Source organism: Aedes albopictus, chromosome 1 (genome assembly GCF_035046485.1).
Source record: "Aedes albopictus strain Foshan chromosome 1, AalbF5, whole genome shotgun sequence".
Lineage (NCBI taxonomy): Eukaryota > Metazoa > Arthropoda > Insecta > Diptera > Culicidae > Aedes > Aedes albopictus.
In genome coordinates, this window is record NC_085136.1 from 323,972,953 (window position 1) to 323,994,005 (window position 21,053).

Sequence of the window (21,053 nt, forward strand, 5' to 3'; positions counted from 1 at the left end):
GTTCCTGCTAAAATTCCTGTGGTCCGTGAACCCTGATTGGAAACCCAGAAATGAACTATATTGTAATAAGTGGTCCGTGAGGCGTGAATAAAAAAAAACATTTTCGCGTGGCCCGTGACAATAGATTGAAAGCCACTGATCTTTAAATGTGTATTACAGATACTGCTCCATGAGAAGAACACCCTGAAAAACTCTCACCATAAATAATAGCTCTACATAATCCGTGAACCTCTTGAAATCCACAATGTCATTTATAGATCCTATAAGGATAATCCAGGTCAGCCAAACTACCTTGAAGTTCAGAACTTAAGGTCTACACGCGTAACAGTAGCTATATTTGTTACACTGAGTAACGTTGCATAATCAACCGCGGTTACTGGACCAATCTGAAGTCTACTTGATATTATTATAATCCTTTGGGACATTCAGGGTCATTTAAACTGTCCTATAATGAAGTTCTTTAAAGAATAACTTTGTATTTTCGCCAAAATAATGTCATTGCATAATCTGCTAGAATACACATTCTGTGCGCTCCAGTAAGTATAACAGATTATCCAATTATCCAATCCATTGAACATTTGGAAGATTTCCTGGATTGGACATATCGTAGTTTTGTATAACGAAAGAAGTTACTGTTACACCCGGTGACTTTAGGATCTACACTCAAGAACAGTTTGGATGACCTAGAATATCCTAGCTGATCTGATACTGTCTTGAATTTTTAGAAGACTTACGGGGCATGATAGAATACAAATCGTAGCTTTGTATAATGAAAGAAGTTGCCGTTACACGTGTAGACTTTAGAATATAAATTCAAGAACAATTTGGATGACCTAAGACATCCCGTCTGATCTGATACTGTCTTTAAACTTTCAGAAGACTTACTGGACATAATAGATTACAAATCGTAGCTTTGTATAATGAAAAAAGTTACTGTTACACCCGTAAACTTTAGGATCTATACTCAAGAACAGTTTGGATGACCTAGGATATCCTAACTAATCTGATACTGTCTTTTGAACTTTCAGAAGACTTACTGGACATGATAGAATACAAATCGTAGCTTTATATAATTAAAGAAGTTGCCGTTACACGCGTAGACTTTAGGATATAAACTCAAGAACAATTTGGATGACCTAAGACATCCCGTCTGATCTGATACTGTCTTTGAACTTTCAGAAGACTTACTGGATATGATGGATTACAAATTGTTGCTTTATATGATGAAAGAAGTAACTGTTACACGCGTAGACTTTAGGATCTAAACTCAAGAACAGTTTGGATGACATAGGATATACAGAAAAAAATATTCTGTATCATATTCTTCTCTTTCTATGATGTTGACCTCTAAAATCACAGAAATACGTAGAAAAAACTCTATAACAACGCTGGGAAAAAATCCGGCTTCAAAGAAACAGACACACTACTTGCTTCCCATCGATCACCTTTTTAACGGTTTAATGTTCGGACTGGCCGCTCGCGGCGCTGGAAAAGAACATTCGCGTCTACCAAGAATCAATCCCCAGAAAAGAAATACCAGCTACGCCTATGGCGATAATCAAGACCCTGATGAACATGTCGAAGTTATTGCTCAATTCATGGGGCACCATGCGTCTCCATCGTGATGCGATAGTGTCGGTTATAAAAAGCGTGGAAATTGGCACAGTTTCAAATCACTTTCGCCAAAAATATACAAAATGAGCAATGCTGGTCACTGTTGCCAAGTTTGTTACGCTATAAACTCTCATTTGCTACTACATACACTGCACTGCTTGCTCTTTGGCCTTAGAAGAAGTGCCAACTCTAGACTCTGCTGTTCAGCGTGTACAGCAGCCTAGACAGCAGCCCATCGTGGATCGATACGAAAAAGCTTCTCTCGAAAAACTGCACTCGTTTCGGGTTGGCAACTAAGCTCAGACTTCTTGGAATCCTTGCCGGTTTGGTCGGGTCGGGATAGGACCGAGGAAAAGTGTTGTAGCTGTCACAGCCATCTGACGCTTGGTTGCACTACCTATACTGTTTCGTTTTCCCCGGAGTCTGCCGTCACAAATCGAGAATTGATTACCAAAACTAGGCAACTACCGCTTCTCAATTATTCAAAATTCTACGGATGCTTGCCATGTTGTTCACGTTTAGCATCCGTTGCTTGGAAAACGGTACTGTTTTTCCCCAAATTGCCACCGTGTGCCGTATGGATGTGCTGCTACTGCATCCTTGCCTGTACGGTTCAGCGAACCGGGGTTTCCTTCCAAGCCAGCCATGGTTACCATGTGACTTTTCCGTCTTTTACACCAGCGAACTGGTTCGCGCGAACCAGAATTCCAACCATAGTCGTCGTCGACGACGATGGTGTGTACAGTTACAATTTATGTATGCACTCGGAGAGCTGTCGTGCCACATTCTGCTGCCTTCTTTATGAACCCCCATTCGGGGCTGAACAGGACACCGCCCTCCATCATCCCCAACATACGATTTCCGTATTCAGCAGAGCCGCGCTACTAGCGCATAATGGCTGCTAGCGCTAGGGCCAACAAACTTCTCATGCCACACGGTCCAGCCACCCCGGACCGTCTGCTTCCTGGTTCTAATGGCAGGCTAAGACAGGCTTTTTGGCCACACGATACCCGGCCACACGGACGACGAAGTTACATCGCGCCGCCTCCGACTGACTGACTGCAGCGAGGAAAGTTCTCAAGCTGTCCGAAAATCTCCCGAAGGAATAAGTATGGAAAGAGGCAAAAGTGCACGGGTGGGCATTTCCTTAAATGTATTATGTAGCTCGAATTACAGTGTTTGATGGGTTTACGTGCGATGGGGTATGCTACATGCCCGATCTTAGTCGGTTACATATATGGAAATGTGCATTGGCGAATGTGGTTGCAGTAATTGCAAACTTGTTTTTGTTTCTGGTGTTACAATTCAACCTTTGTTCTATTCCCATCCCACAGCTCAGTTTTTTTCTCAGCATTGATTGATTTACGAGGTTTCTCCTTTGTACCAATTACAACGAAACCTATTGCTCTGCTAGGTGTGTTGGAAACTTCCAGTGTCCAAGCATCATTTTCGTTTTTGCATATCGTGTGGCACATACAAAGAACAATTCCTTCACAACCTTAAAGGCATTTCCATCTTTCGACATCATTGTAGGACCCACAGATCGTTTCCCGGTGATTGAGCGCGACTTGTTGCATTACACTTTCCAGAGCAATTATAAAGATTAGGCATGGGTGAGTCCGTCACCTTGTCGCAGTCCCTGGCGAGATCGGAATAAACTGGATAGTTCACCCGAAACCCTTACGCAGTTTTGCACACCGTCCATCGTTGCTTTGGTCAGTCTGGTAAGCTTCCCAGGAAAACCGTTCTCGTCCATGATCTTCCATAGCTTTGTGCGTTCGATAATGTCGTATGCCGCTTTGAAGTCGATGAACAGTTGATGCGTTGGGAGTCGGCAATCACGGCCTTTCTGGAGGACTTACTGTGCAGTGAAGCTATGGTCTGTTGTCGAACGACCGTCGATGAAGCCAGCTTGATAACTTCATACGAACTCATTTGTTTTTGGTGACAGTCGGCGGAACATGATTCTGGGTCCACCTTGTTGAGTTTTTATCAGCAACTTTGTTCGTTTTGAGCAAGTTAATGGCATCATTTCTGTCCACTGTTCTGTCCACAATATCCCACGGCGTGGGAATTGGATCATTTATGTCCACTGTTGCACTGACGTAGTCGTTTCTTCTGTTGCCTTCGATCTCCCGTTCCTACGTTCTCCGTGCAATCCAGGTGCTCAACGAAGTTCTGATCCCACCTTTCAATAATCTCACTTTCGTTTGTCAAGAGGCTCCTATCCTTATCCCTGAAGATGTTGGATTACGACACGAAGCCGTTGCGGAACGCGTAGAGCTTCTGGTAGAATATCCGTGTTTCTTGAAAAGCACAGTAATTCCTCGCACTCCGTTATTTCATGCGTTGTTTTTTTCTCCAGAAAGAGACAAGTGTACTGCATTCGTTTCTGTATGTCTGGTTCCAAGTTCTGTCAGGTTACATGCTGGAGCATTACCTACTGCGCTGCGCTCTTCTACTCCGAAGACGTTCTGCACTCCTAGCCAAATTGTTCGTTGCATTGACGTCTACGTGTCCGATAATGTTCTTGACTTCATCTTCGGTAATCCAGTTCTTCTTTAGAGAGGGGCCACTTCGAACTCACCCTCATCCGGCAATGCTGCCTCGAAATTCAGCGTGTATGCAAAGGAGACATTCGGTCAAGGTCTGCCAAGGTATTACCAAGGCGGCCGTAGGTACCGTGCATTGTTGATGGCGTATTTATGTGCTTCCTGAGGGGGTCTATAGTAAGGCAGAATAAGAGTAGGCTGACTAAAGGTATCGCCTTGAAATATCCTTGTTAGGGCCGTTTCTTTCCCGTGAGTGATGGAAACCTCTCGACAGCAGCTTGATAGTTCAGCAGCTTCAAGACTGTAATTTTATTATGGTATTTGATTTTATAGTTACAATAATTGCATATCACTTACATAAAAGTTTCGCGGCTATTTCTCCGAGATACGACTCGCCTAACATCGTTTAGCACTATTTATGCATAATGAAACTGTTTAACGAAAGTTTAGCTTGGAATTCAATAGTTATACTTAAACTAAGGATCTTTCTAATGGCTGCTCAGTTGCCGATTTCCCCTTTTAATCCCTATATACGTCAATTATACAAAAGTACGTAATGGAGAAGGCTGGAGTCACTAAAAGCAAGAGGAAATCCCTTTGGTATTTCCAACATACCCCACCCCGTGTACTTCTGGCTTCTCTGTTGCGTACTTTCATTCTACATTTATGTTCATATTCCCTTGATTGCTTATGGATCCGCTGCTCATCCTGGGCTACTGTCCAACAATTTGTCCTAAGAAACAGCTTTGTAACCTGCTGATGGTTTATGGTATGATTTGCAGCCACTTCAAATAAAGAACGATCTTTTCCGTTGTGAATGAACATAGATAAATCACAGAGAACAGACATCCGGGCTAGAACGAATTTCATTCGGAAAGTTGTGTTTGGATTTGAATCTTTACTTGAGTAAGGTTGCAAACCAATACACGATGACAACACTAACGCCACCAAACACCATATTGCCACAGTCAGTGGTGAATTGAAACATTTCAAGTGGTGAATTAAATTAGTATGGGAAATTAACCGATTGCAGCGCCACACTATTGCCACTTGTGTTGCCGATTTCAAATGGCCGTTAAATTCCTTACACAGTTTCGGAACTGAACTTGGATGTCTGTTCTCTGTGGATAAATGACAATCCTGTGTATGTGGTGCGAGTAGAATAGCTCTGGATCGCAGACACTTGTTATTCGATCGCCTTTTTCGTTCAACACCACGATGCCATAACTTCGGTTCCGTTCCATGGTACACCGTCTGCAAGATCAAACTAATAACCGAATACAAATCCCAGCGCCAGTGCGATCTGTTAGTTGATCTCAACACATCTACACTATAATATATAATCAACTCAGGTAACTCACTAGCCATATTAAATCTCTCTGAACAGTTGAACCCTAGCGAATCGTATTTTGAATGATCAATATAGAACGATTTGTCTTCTCTTTCGAATGCGAATCGATACAGTGTGGTTGCTGAACACACATCAACGTCCTTACGATACACGACATACGATTTGCTCGATCATAGTTGTATACATTTGGATAAACTCCTCCTGGATCAAATCCCTTATCACTGATAGATCTCAGCTGATCGCGATCGTCGCGGTATGAACTGCAGCGGACTGTTCCGATATCGTCACCACTACTTATAACGGTTGGTAGAGAAATCAGGCGGATGAATACTATCTCTCGTCTTGACCCACTTCCACACAAGCCATGCCTAATTAACCAATCAGCCTTATTAACTTGTGCAGGTAAACTATACGGACTTTTCCGTCATATCGCTGTAGTATCTCTTCTCTTCCCAATAAACTTTCATCTACCTTGCACGGTTGTGGAGCCACGTTCACACACAACGATAGATTGTTTACATCTGTCGATCGCTGTTGCAAGGATGAATCTAGACAATAGAGTTAATAAACTATAGAGGACGAATGTCGCTGGTGTTCCCTTTGTTCTCGCTCGAAAACATGTCGGGTATCTATCTGTCAAACTGCATACTTTTTCGCTTTGACACTTATATCCCTGCCTATCTCCGCCAGCAAGAGATGTTGCGGCGGCGACGCCAGCGACATTCTTCCTCTATAGTTTATTAGCTCTATTATCTAGACTATCAAGATTTTCTTGATTTCGGACGTCCACAACTGGCTGTAGACTTGTAGGCTGTTCCTTGCTACAGAACATACCATTTTCTACCATTGGAACTGGAAGGATTTGATTTGCAACAAAATCGATAGTGATTTCACGAGCGACTTCTGGATGTTGAACTACTGCATCGTCATCGGCAACAACTGTAGAGTGAGGCGAAATGTTTGGCTGAATGAATGAAGTGAGGTTATATCGGTCAGAGCTCGTTCCATCGAATTGCATAGACGGTAAGCAGATAGGGTTAGCCAGGGTTTTGTCACTCAACGAACGTTGCACTGTAAGCCTTTCTTCGCCTACATCTTCCCTGCTATAGTTATCAATCTTCGCTTTCCTTTTAGCCCTATACTTCAATTCGATTCTTCTAGCAGCTACTTTTGCCGCCTGCTCGATCTCTCCAAGCTTCCTTTCGTATTCCAGCCGCGACCGCCGATTTTCTTCCTCGTAATGCGCCATCCTTTGACAATGATGTTCCTCCAGCAACTTCAGTCGTTGCATAATCCGGTCCTTACGGGTACTACTGCTCCCGTTGGAGTGCTCCATGATACCTCCACACTTTTGTTCCTTTATATTCTTGAAGTTTGTTAGGGCCGTTTCTTTCCCGTGAGTGATGGAAACCTCTCGACAGCAGCTTGATAGTTCAGCAGCTTCAAGACTGTAATTTTATTATGGTATTTGATTTTATAGTTACAATAATTGCATATCACTTACATAAAAGTTTCGCGGCTATTTCTCCGAGATACGACTCGCCTAACATCGTTTAGCACTAATTATGCATAATGAAACTGTTTAACGAAAGTTTAGCTTGGAATTCAATAGTTATACTTAAACTAAAGATCTTTCTAATGGCTGCTCAGTTGCCGATTTCCCCTTTTAATCCCTATATACGTCAATTATACAAAAGTACGTAATGGAGAAGGCTGGAGTCACTAAAAGCAAGAGGAAATCCCTTTGGTATTTCCAACAATCCTCCTTTTGATGCTGAGACTTCTGGATCGTAACACAATTGTTCTGTCGCTAATTTGTTTGAACGTGCTCCACAACCTCACCGCGTACTTCCGTAGCCTGAGAACCTTGTTAAATGTCAGTACCCTGAGAAGGTTCAAGTGCAGTACTAGGTCGTACGCCTTCTTGCAGCCCATGTTAACGCCTAGCATCCACGCACCAACGCGTGAACCCCGACATCCACAAGACCTGTGCATGTGTAGGAGACTCAATGACCTGAACTGAGTAAGCGAAAGTAATCACCACTACTCTCTCCTTCCTTACATTGACCTGCAGCTACAACCTGATGCAGCAGGTGCCATTGTCGCCTATAAATAGATAATCACCAACTACGCTCACACGCTGAAGATGCTTGTTCTTTAGTCCCAAGCAGCTATCTTATTGGTTACTTTTGTGTATAAGTGTAGCTGATATGGCGAAACAATCAAGCTCATCGTGTTAAGTCGAGTCAAGTATAAGACACTGAAGACGACCTTACAGTTGAAGTCGAAATACGTATCTGTCAAAGGATGCAAATTCTTAGTGGAATTCAAAGGAACAGTACTTAACACGATTTTCTTTTCACTTACAGATATTCCCCTAACAAGCTTAAGCTCATGCTCAAGTTATCTCTTATTTCTTCCAAGTACGCTAAACAACCCTTCTCGTGAGCAACAGGGGCCGAAAAATACTTTTTTTTGCTCGCGCAACGTAGCATGCAACCAGTAATTCGCGAAGCAGCTCCGAGCCTTTTACACCTCTATGAAAATCGCAGCACTTTGACTAAAATTCCTGCATTTCAGAAAGATTGAAGCACAAAATATTAGTTTATGATAAATATTTTCTTGATCTATTGTCAAATGCATTTATAAAACACTACATCGTCTTCATCCAGAGGACTGAACAAGCATTAACGTAAGGCGACAGAGGACAGCAAGCTGCTTCATTAAAAGAACATTGCCATTATTGCCGCGTTCCCCAAACTCTGTTTTTGCGGCGCATCAGCGGCGTCGTGAAAACCGAGTTTGGGAAGCGCTGCGTTATTGCATTTGATTGTCAATCCTTTTCCTGATTAATTAGAATCTTTGGTGGAAACTGCAAAGTGAATAAAGATTTTGTTTTTCCAGCAGCTCCAAATGATTGATGAAAACTATATCGAACGAACCGCAATCAGCAACCGTATTCCAATAAGAGCGAATCAAACTGCAGTTTACTGGAACATTTTTCTTCGCAATGTTCTACTAAACTGGCCCCTTCAACATCACTTCCCAGGTCATAAAATTTAACAGCTCCATAAACCAATCCATTACCGGTCGGCGGTTGGTAACCAAGTGTACCACCCTGAGCGCCTTGCAGTTTCCCCTCGGCCAAAGAGAGGCTCATGCCAGCAGTGCCTGCTGCTGTTGTTGTTGTTGTTCAAGAGATCGCAGCGTCAGTGTGCATCCCGGTCGATGGTGATCGTCGTCCGGGGGCAAATTATCATCTCTCTCTGACTGCACTTCACATCGGTGCACTCGACACCGTTTCAATTTAAAGTTTTGCGCACTCATCATCGTCTACTACTAGAAGGTATTGCTGCAGCGGCAGTCGTCTAGTCTCTTTAGTCTGGATGTTTCCCAGTTTCCTCTACTGACTGACTGACAATGTTGAAAAAGAAGAAGAAACAGCAGAGATGCCTCTCTCGATTGCTACTTTGGCCCCCTCAGGGGGGGCAAACTGTTTTTCATCTACCGGACCGGCCCTCCTCTACATACCTGGCGTTGAACCGGGCACATTTTCAAGTACATGGAAATTTACTTTAGTTCGCTGAAAATTCGCTTCACCCTGCGGGCCCTGGATTGACAACACAGTCGCCGCCTTGCCCCGGCGTTCGACGGCCAGCTCTATTGGCGGAGGACCAACAAGCCCCGAGACAGGCTTAATGATAAATGTGAAACGAAACTGTACGGCAGCTAGCTACTATCTCTCGTGGCATTAGATAACGAGCGGGCGCAAATCTCATCCTCTCGATCGACCTGAAAGTGCATGGGAGGGAAGGGTTTCGGTTTCTTCTGGGAACAACCCTGAACGAACACCACCACCGACCGGTTGACTGGAAATTGGACAAATCTCTCCACTAGGTAGGTCGACAAAGTCGCAAAACGTGCTGTGAATTCATTGAAAATGGATTTAACTTACGCAAAGAATGTATACGGTAAAAAAGGGGAACAAACATGTTAAATCCAAAGCATCCGTTTTTTTATTACTTACATCTTGACAAAACTGAAACAACAACTAGCCGCCATAATCACGATTTGCAGCTGGCCACGCCCAACGTGTTCGTAAAAAAAAATTCTGATGAAGATTTTAGAAACACTCTCAACTAGCGATATTGTCTAAGAAATTTTGAAAGTAACGCTAGAGGCTTATTATACGAATTTCCGGGTTCTTAGAAAATTATTGCTAGTATTTCCTTTTTAACTCAAAGAAATATTTGAGGGGAAAATTATTGAGCATTATTTGAGGATCATTTGGCGCTATACGTAGAATTAATGATGTGAAAAACCTGGGATAAGTGTTTGTTAAAACTTCTGGGGAAAACCCTGTCAGTTATTAAAAAATATAACGATGCTTCCAATTTACTAATGTCCCGAACATTTTTTTTTATTTTGAAATAATTCAATTAAAAATTAAGAAAAAGGTTGAAAAAAATAACAGAAGTCAATTATGTAGAGTGTTGTGACGATATTGTTGTATTATTACTCAGTGTTTTCCTTCAAAAAATATCTGACCAATTACAAAAAGAACCAGAATTATACTGATATGAAACAATCGACGACAAAAATCTCAGATTCAGATTTTTTTTCAGTTTTCCTATATTTTTTGAGATTTTTTATATGAAATGATTTTTTTGAGAAACTTCCAAAATAATCTCCAATTTTTCTAAAATTTTTGATTATCCGGTATTACGTTGGACGTTTCTCAAAGGTTTTAATCATTTCAATAGCATACGAAATCTGCTTGAATTTCTTTCGGGAATTCATACAGAAAATCCACCAGATGTTAGCTCAAACCTTTTGCTAGTCGTAAAAAGTTCACAAGCAACTTTCCATAATTTATACTAAAGTCTTGCAGAGAATTCATAGAGAAAATATCGAGGAGGTCATACAGGAACACATGTCAAGGCCCTCAGGATGTTCACCGGAAATTTTAGCGTATACTCTGCAAAGTGTTTCTTCAAGAGTTCTGCAAATATTTCCTACAGTGAATAACTAACAGAAATTTCTCCAGATCATCACCAATGGATCAAATGCACATAAAACAACACTATTGAATCCAAGTAACAATTCCATAGCTGGTGGGTTTTCCTTGATTTTTATTTCGGCTTTATAACTGCAGCGACCATAAGTCACAATTTTATGAATACTTTCATCAGAACTAATAATGAAATGTTTCATAGCATTCATGAAGATATTCATGAACCCAGATTTCAAGAGTAAACAATACTCTTCAGCATGGGAAATTTTTTACCGTTCTAAACTAGCAATAAAACAGCCGGAACCAGGGTTCTGAACTATCACGAAAATGTCATGGAAAAATGTCATGGAAAAATGTCATGACATTTTCCAGTTCTACCATTTCCAGTGCAAATTTCTGCCAGTGAACACAAACCTTCAGTAATGCTAATAAGAAATGGTAAAATAACAAACTCGTCGACACATTTTTTTTACTAGGGGCAGTGAAATGTGCAAGGAAACGACATTTTTGTGACATTTTACAACCCTGGCCAGAACTTTCAACAGATGGCGTTCCATTCGACTAGTAATGACATCTTTTGGTAGGCAGCTAGGCAGAAGTTATGACAACACTAGTCACTTGCTCACGTTCGATTTTCGCTAAGGGAGCATCCATAAATGACGTAGCATTTTCGGGCAATTTTTGACGCCCCCTCGTAGCATATTTTCTTATACCTAATACATGGTTCGTAGCACAATCAGAGACTCTCCCTTCCGCTAATATGCTTCAGGGGGTCTCAGCGGCGTTTCAGAAGATTTCGGGGGCGTTTCAGTGTGGTCTCAGTGGGGCTTTATGGAGTTAAACATGTGTTTTAGGGGGTTCCAGGAGGGTTCAGGAACGTTTTCGAGGGTTTCAGGTTGTTTCATGGTTGTTTCAGGGGGTATTTGGGTTATTTAAGGAATTTTCAGAAGGTCTCAGAGGAAACTATACATACCATATGCAGTGATTTATATGTGATATACAGGCTTTTGAGCATCCGCTCAGCTGGCGTTTTAAATAATACACAGATTTGTGTGCTAGAGGTGTTATTTTTAATGCGTACAATGCAGATTTTTTACACTCATTTGTACGGGATACAGAGTTTTTGAAACGAGTGATACAGATATTTAATATATATACCCGCAACTGCATTGCAATTTCCATGAAACAGCCCTCTAACCATTTGGCTGCCCTAAAATCCCCCTGACACTTCATAACACACGTCATCAAACGCACCTCAAACTCCTTCCAAACGGAGTCCCTTGAAATGCTCTCGAAATGCTTAAACCATGCCAAAACACTCCTATGAAACTTCTTTGAAACCCCCTAAGATCCGTTCATAAACCACGTAGACTTTTTGGGTGGAGGGAGTTTTTGTGGGTTTCTAGCCAAAGTCTACGCTTCTTACAAATTTGTGTGTGAAAACAAGCCTCGTAGACTGAGATGAGGTGAGACTCCGCACCGAAATCTGAGATGACCAAAATATGATCTACATGGTTTATGACACGCTCCTAAAACACCTATAAATGCTTAAAGACCCCCTAAAACGCCCTTGAATCCCTCTGAAACGCTCCCAAAACCTCTTAATTGAGCTGAAAAGGCCCTAGAACGCTTCTAATACTCCCTGAAACGCTCCTGGATCCCTTGGTATGTGTCTGAAACCGCCAGAAACGCCATTGAAATTCCTTTTTAACCTCCTGATACCGTCTTATATGTACGCCCTTGAACCACACAATATCTCAGAAACTTCCCTTAAACTTCACGAAACTCCCTTGAAGGGCTTTAAACCTTTCAAAACAAATCCGAGCTACCTCGTAATCACCCAGGATGCCCGTGAAAGCCCCTGATATGTACATAAAACTTCTCAAACCACCTAAAACCCGCCATTGATGTCCCCCTCAAGAACTTCCTGATACTGCCTAGAACACACTCCTTCGAGGTTCATCTGAAACTTCTACAAACCTCCTTGAACCTATTCCAAACCCCCAATAGCGAAACCTTTTCTCGCGAATTAAGTTCTCTGAGCTCCATACACAATTCTGGGAAGGATACCTTGAGGAATGCGTGAAGCATTTCTGGAGGAATTCAAGAAGACATTACTGGACAAATTTCTGTGCTTGGCTCTACGCAAGGTCATTTCAGGAGCGATTCAAGGAATTCAAGAGATTCAAGGGCATATAAGGGGGTACCAGGAGGTTAAAAAGGGATTTCAGTGGCGTTTCTGGCGGTTTCAGGCACATATCAAGGGGTCCAGGAGCGTTTTATGGATTTTCGGGTTACTCAAGAGGTTTTGGACGCGTTTCAGAGGAATTGAAGGGCGTCTTAGATGGGTTTCAAGCATTTATAGGTTGGTAAAGCACTTGTCTAGCGAATAAGGGTCGTGAGTTCAAATCTCACCTGAGCTGTGGATTTTTTCCCAATTTAACCAATAATTTACCCATGTGTACATATGTACGTTGAGTTATTTGAAATTCACATTTATAGGTGTTCCAGGAGTGTTTCATAAACCATGTAGATCAAATTTTGATTATCTCAGATTCAGGTTGTTTGTTAGGGGTTTGAAGGGTTTGTAAACATTTGAGGGCGTGCCCAAAGGATTGCAGAATAATTTCAGAGGATTCCAAAGAGTTCCAAGAGGGTTTCGTGGGGGTTTCAGGACGTTTAATGGAGTTTCAGAAAATTTTAGGGAGTTCAGGAAGCCCTGAAAGGGTTTCCAGAAGCGTGTGTTAGAGAGAGTCAGGGGAATTTTAGGGCGTTTAAAATGGTTTCACTGCTGCTTCATGGGGGTTGCAAGGCGGTTGTGGGTACTCCTGGCATTAAACAGGAACCTACTTGAAGCCACGTTATACCGCTTTCAACGTTTCCAAAAGTCCTTTAAACGCTTTGAAACCTCCCCTAAATGTCACTAAAAACCTTCTGAATACTTCTCAACATACTTAAAACGCCTATGGCAGCCCCTGAAATGACCAAGTTCTTCGCTGAGACCTCCTAAAACGTCTCACAACCTTCATCATCTTCTTCTTCTTCTTCTTTATGGCTCTTCAGCTTAGTATTCTTAGAGCATGAATTTGTACATTGTGTGGCAAGTACAATGATACATTATGCCCAGGGAGTCGGAAAATTTTTCCCGATCGGAGCGGAAATCAAACCCGTCGTCTCCGGATTGGCGATTCATAGCCTTAACCACTACGCTAACTGGAGACCCCTTCATAAACCACGTACATCAAATTTTGGTCATCTCAGATCTCGGTGAAATACCCCTAAATAAAAAGATTAAAACGTCTATAACACCCTTTGAAACGACCAAATTCTTCCCTGAGCCTCCTAAAATATCCCAGAACCTTCGTATAGCCTCCTGATCGCCCCCAATATCCTCTATACGCCCCAGGACTCTTATAAAAATAAAAAGAAAAAGCTCCTGAAACCTCCTGAGATGTCCTGGAACATACCTTGAACCCCTCGATGGCTATCAAGAGGTTTGATGTATGAATCCTTTTTATTGGAATTAATAAAAATGGCTACAAGCAGAATAAAACTTAAAATGTTACTTGGGTTACTTGGCTTCAGTTTGTTGCCTAAATGGAATTCGAGGGTGTCAAGAAGTTTTGGTGGGACGAGTAGCTACACGGGTAAAAATCCGGAACCCGAAACTGGTAAAATGCGTCATGTTTGGCCGATGTAAATGTATGTATGTTATGTTATGTTATAAATATACCTACACCATGAAAAATCGACATGATATCATGACGAGTTTTGCCGTGACATGCTTCGACGCTACATTTCTTTTGTTTAGTACAAATAATTATAAATTTGCGGCATGAAATCATGCCGCATGTACACTGCATCATGACGAAAATTTATGAAATCATAAGCTTTATTCATGGAACTCGTAATTATCATTTATGATTTCCGTCAATTGGAAACTAGCTACAAATGTTAAACTAAATTAATTTATTGTTCCAATTACTTTTTAGGAGTTCTTAACTCCGGTAGCATAATTTATGTTGCATGATGCGAAAGGAATTTTGATCCTCATATCAGTTATTTGAATAATGCGTCGTCATAGGTAATAAATCAAAATATCTTTTATGGGAGGTTTCTGCATGCAAACCATACGCCCTTCCTTTTTTCCTGCTGTTCTTTGTGCTGAAAAATTAATAAGGGTAGAGTTGTACACTTTATGTTTATTTAAAGAATACTTTTTCTTACCACGAAACACAGCCAATCAGAATGGGTGTGGAGTAGGGTGGCCCACACTTATATGAAAAACAAAAATTTAGAAAAATGCCAAGTCTTACCTCCTCAATCAGTTGTTTTGGACTCCCAGAAGCTACGTTCAAAATTTTAGCAAAATCGGTTGAGCCTAAGGGGGCGCTCAAAATGTTTGAAGTTTGTATGGGAAAACCTGGCCAAACTTTATTGTTGTTTTTCCAATACATGTAAAGGAATAATATCAATAATGAAATCTCAATACTTTGCCTCACTTTACCTAGCGTATAACTTTTTTCACCGACGTTGGATCACTTTGCGGTCTTCAACAAAGTTGTTTGGCATATAGTCGCCTACAATAATACCAAAGGGTTTGATTATTGAACGCTTACAGCGCCACCTAGCAGCAAAATTCGAAAACTTAAAATTTCTGCATACATTTGGCCAAGTTTTCCCATACAAACTTAAAGCGTTTTGAGCGCCCCCTTAGGCTCAACCGATTTTGCTCAAATTTTGAACGTAGCTTCTGGGAGTCCAAAACAACTGATTGAGGAGGTAAGACTTGGCATTTTTCGAAATTTTTGTTTTTCATATAAGTGTGGGCCACCTTAGTGTGGAGCTTGCTACCGTATACGACGCAAACAAGATCAGTCGTCTTTGCGACCGAGGTAACCCTTTACCACCGACCGACAGACTTGGGTTGAACGCAACGACACATAGTCCACTGACAGTGTGCGTGGACCGTGTGGTGACGACGTTGATGGGTGGCATTTTGTACAAAGCCTGCACCCGTTTGTTTTGTTGCATTGCTTCATGCCGCAGTTTTATGGTTTTATGGCTCAGCGGCATAATCCTATGACTCAGCGGCATGGTTCTATGACTTGTAGTCATGTTATCATGAAGCGGCATATTTTATGATTTCATTAATTTTTCGTAATGTTTTGAGTTCCGGATTTTTACCCGTGTAGGAGATTTGAAGGAGGTTTCATAGGGCTTTCACGGGAGTTTCAGGAGGGGGGTTGGAGGTGTTACAGGAGATTGCAAGAGCGTTTTTGGGAGATTCCGGAGGGTCTCAGGGGCTTTAGAGGAGGTCCGAGGGGTTTTTGGAGGCATTTCAAGAAGTTTCAAAGGATTTTTAGGAGGTTCCGGAGGCGTTACAGAAGCGTTTTCGGAGGTTTCTGTGAGTCTCAGGTGCGTTGCGTGGGGTCCAAGGGCGTTTCAAGGGGGTTTCGGTAGCATTTCAGGAAATTTCAGAGGATTTTCGGGTGGTTCTCTGAGGAAGTTTTCAGGAGTTCCAGAAGCGTTACAGGAGCGTTTTCAGATGTTTCAGAAGTTATCATGTACTTTACAGGGGATCCAAGGCGGATTCACGGTTTACGGAGTCCTTTCAGCAAGTTTCAGAGGATTTTCAGTGGGTTTTAGAGGCGTATTGGGCCATTCCGGAGGGTTTCAGGGGCGTTGCAGGAGATTTTGAGTGGGTTCGAGGGAACTACACTGTCGTGTGCAGCATAGTTGTCCCATGTTCTGTGGGATTCCCTGGTTATTTGGGACATGTATGCTGCAAACGACATTGCAGTTTTTGAAAATACATTTTGGACCACTGCTTTCAGGTGAGCTTTAATTAGGTTTCAGAGGAATTTTAAAACGTTCATAAACGTTTCAAGCGGTTTCAGGAAGGTTTCAAGCAAGACACTCTAGACTGATCCATATTCAAGGGACCTCCTGGAGATTCTTAAACAAACATTGGACTTATCACTTGACAGTACATAGTTGCAAGAACATTCGTCAATTCGATTAATTTCTGGAATTTACGGAATTTGGAAACCTTGTTGACCACTTTTTAGCGTATACCATCAGTACCCAAGTCAGAACCGGTGCAAGCAAGCCACTCGCCTCTCCCCCTTCGGGACCTGGGGTATTAGATGGAAAACTTGTTAAAAGTCATTATTGTTTCCGATAACTCTCGGAATGGAATGTCTTAAAGTTGGGAGCTCGAATGTCGAATAACGAGCTCGATTCGACATCCCTGCGGAGTAGGTAACAAGCAAACGGCAGAGCGCGTTCAAGCATACACAGATGAAATGTTCAAACATTTTAGAGACCATTCATTGACTTAACGCGCTGGCTGCTTCGGTCACAGAGGGTGTGTGAACGGAGGGACGGTAAAGGCGCTCTATCTCGACAGAAAATCAACATCAGCCTTCCTCGGTGTTATCATGTTTCTGCAACTCCCTTGTCCGAGTTGTGTAGCTAGTAGCAACTAGAGGTGTCCATAGCACCACCGAAACCATTTCCATACTCCGCTGACACTGTGTGCACTGCACAGTGCACACACAGGGCGACGACGACGAGATTGGGGTACGTGCAAGGCTACTATGGCCAAAGTTTCCTTCCTCGGCACGTATCGATGGTATTTCATATTCAGCTCTATGCTTCTCTCTGATGAGTTTTTACCTGCGTTTGGTGAACTGGGCGAATAGCGCTGCTGCTTCTACCGATTCTATTCACACATCCATTCCGGTACAAGACGTGTTTGCAGCAGCAGCTGCTGCTGCTACACCACCTACCTACTAGCACCGTGACCAAGAGGAGAAAGATTAACTGCAACTTTAGCTATTATGACAAGTAGTGGATGCGGAAAAAAGCGTGCGTCAGTGCAAGTTTGCCTGCCGACTCCGGGTGTACCTACATGATGATCCCCTCGTGTGTTGGTTGGTCTTGGTTGGCATATCCCAGCAGCAGCACCACATCTCAGAGTAGGAAGTGTTTGCCACTGAACAACCTACAAACCTCGACGATGTTGTTGTGTGCATACTACATATATGCCTTCGGAGCGCAGTGGCCTCACCACTCCTCGAACCACATTCAAACAGTCCAACGGAGACGACGACGACGTTGACTGGACTTGGTTATGGCGACGACGACAGATGACGGTAGCATATATTGACTTAAGCCACACACGTGTATGCTTTTCTTTTCTGCGGGATAACACACTGCGACATCATAATATAATCATCATGCGGGAAAAAGACTTATTCTTCTTGGGGCTAGCGGGCACGTTCTGGGTTCTGTGCACGGTATTCACACGGCCAGATCTGATATTAAGGAGAGTGTCTCCAGGGGTGTATCGAGCGATGCGAACAACGATGGAATGCCGAACCACGTGCCACGACCCTGATTGGGCTGGGCATCGGGTTGTACCATATGCCGGGAAAAGTCTAAAAATGTAGAACTGCGTGGTTCGGAAAATTCTCTTCCACTAATAGGGTCGTCGTGGTGATAATATGTGACTATCACCGCCGTAGGGGTGAACTGCAACTCGTCAGATGTATCGGACTACTCTTGCACCTTTATGTATGTTCATGTGTAACTGGACATACAGACCAGGTGGGTGGTTCCTTGTTATTATCAACATCTACTTTCATGTCGAACCGGCCAGGCTACGAACATTCTTGGGGAAGATCGTGTAATCAACCCCATTTTGAAAAAAAGTAGTGGCTCAAAAGTGCGTCTATTTCTACTTTAAGCTCTAAGCTAAACCAAAACTAATGACAACGACTTTAGCAAAGCAAAGCAAAGCTAACTCTACACATCGTGGTTACTACTCCGTGATTGATTAGAACAGTCGAAGTTGCACAGAGAACCAATGACTAGCTTTTCGAGAGTTCAATGTTTGAAAGTCAATAACGATGCCGGCCAGGTCGCACGATTCACTGAACTGAAACTGAACTGAAACTGAACTGAAACTGAACTGAAACTGAACTGAAACTGAACTGAAACTGAACTGAAACTGAACTGAAACTGAACTGAAACTGAACTGAAACTGAACTGAAACTGAACTGAAACTGAACTGAAACTGAACTGAAACTGAACTGAAACTGAACTGAAACTGAACTGAAACTGAACTGAACTGAAACTGAACTGAAACTGAACTGAAACTGAACTGAAACTGAACTGAAACTGAACTGAAACTGAACTGAAACTGAACTGAAACTGAACTGAAACTGAACTGAAACTGAACTGAAACTGAACTGAAACTGAACTGAAACTGAACTGAAACTGAACTGAAACTGAACTGAAACTGAACTGAAACTGAACTGAAACTGAACTGAAACTGAACTGAAACTGAACTGAAACTGAACTGAAACTGAACTGAAACTGAACTGAAACTGAACTGAAACTGAACTGAAACTGAACTGAAACTGAACTGAAACTGAACTGAAACTGAACTGAAACTGAACTGAAACTGAACTGAAACTGAACTGAAACTGAACTGAAACTGAACTGAAACTGAACTGAAACTGAACTGAAACTGAACTGAAACTGAACTGAAACTGAACTGAAACTGAACTGAAACTGAACTGAAACTGAACTGAAACTGAACTGAAACTGAACTGAAACTGAACTGAAACTGAACTGAAACTGAACTGAAACTGAACTGAAACTGAACTGAAACTGAACTGAAACTGAACTGAAACTGAACTGAAACTGAACTGAAACTGAACTGAAACTGAACTGAAACTGAACTGAAACTGAACTGAAACTGAACTGAAACTGAACTGAAACTGAACTGAAACTGAACTGAAACTGAACTGAAACTGAACTGAAACTGAACTGAAACTGAACTGAAACTGAACTGAAACTGAACTGAAACTGAACTGAAACTGAACTGAAACTGAACTGAAACTGAACTGAAACTGAACTGAAACTGAACTGAAACTGAACTGAAACTGAACTGAAACTGAACTGAAACTGAACTGAAACTGAACTGAAACTGAACTGAAACTGAACTGAAACTGAACTGAAACTGAACTGAAACTGAACTGAAACTGAACTGAAACTAAACTGAAACTGAACTGAAACTGAACGGAATTGAAACCGAACTGAAACTGAACTGAAACTGAACTGAAACTGAACTGTAACTAAACTGTAACTAAACTGAAACTGAACTGAAATTGAACTGAAACTGAACTGAAACTGAACTGAAACTGAACTGAAACTGAACTGAAACTGAACTGAAACTGAACTGAAACTGAACTGAAACTGAACTGAAACTGAACTGAAACTGAACTGAAACTGAACTGAAACTGAAACTGAATTGAAACCGAACTGAAACTGTACTGTGATTGAACTGAAACATAGCAATAGTAAAAATCAATAACGACGTCCTCTGCAACGAAAAAGTACTTGAGAACAAGGATGGTTTCAATTATGGCAATCGTTTGACTCATTTATCTGAAATTCAGTTCGGAACCCTAATATTGAAATGTGGTATTCGGCGTGCTGGATCATTTGGCCGAATGCCGTTTGGCCGAAAGCACATTTGGCCGAAAGGGTCATTTGGTCGAACGTCTTTTGTCCGAAGCATAACTCGAAAGAACAGCCTATGATTCAAAGAAGGAAAAATCTCTAATCAAATATTGGCAAATGCAGCGCCACCTAATCTCTGAATGGTGAAACGGGAAAGAAAAGCCTATGATTAAAAGAAGGAAATATTTCTGATAATCAAATTGGCAACTGGAATGTCAAATAGTTCCTCTGAATTCTTTTGATCATAATTCGGCCAAACGGCATTCGGCCAAATGGCCAGACACTTTGTACATTAGTGTTTTTTCTACAAATATTACCAAGGACGCCATTTTCTCCCTCTTTTTGATGTTCATTCACTGCGAAAAAGCATTCGATTGTCTGAACTACGCAAATCTATGGGGCACCCTGAGACGCAAGGGAGTTCCGGATTAAATCGTCATCCTTATCGAAGCGTATTACGAGGTTTTTACTGTATTAAAGACAATTTACACTGTCTTAAGCCAAAGGCTGCACAGACTGAACACATTACTCAACCAGACAACACACAGAACACCCAGTGGCTCAGTGATGAATTTTTGTTTAACGAAAAGTTTCTACCGACTGGAGCGGGAATCGAACTCACACTACGAGCCTTACGATACGCCTAGACCAATGAGAGTATATTAGACTCTCATTGCGCCTAGACGACTGCCGCCGCTAACCGCACGGCCACGAAACCCACAAGTAGGGTATAACTTTTTTTATAGGTTTCGGATCACTTTACGGTCTTGGACAAAGTTGATTTGCATTTAATCACCTACAAGAATACCAAGCGCTTACAACGCCATCTAGTGGTAAAAATCGAAAATTTAAGATTTATGAATTCATTTGGCCCATACGAACTTCTTGCTCGTTGAATTTTAGCAAGAATTCTTCCAACGCTTCCTCCATGTATCTCTTTGGGATGCTTTCCTGTGCATGTTTTTCTGAAAAAGTTCTTTATTGA

The 21,053-nt window shown here is 41.9% G+C and overlaps 1 protein-coding gene across 1 annotated transcript in view; it reads left to right on the top strand.

Moving 5' to 3' along the window:
• The window catches only part of LOC109415929 (transmembrane protein 132E), a 318,407-nt gene that overhangs the window by 23,256 nt on the left and 274,098 nt on the right, over positions 1–21,053 (top strand). The window lies entirely within an intron of this gene.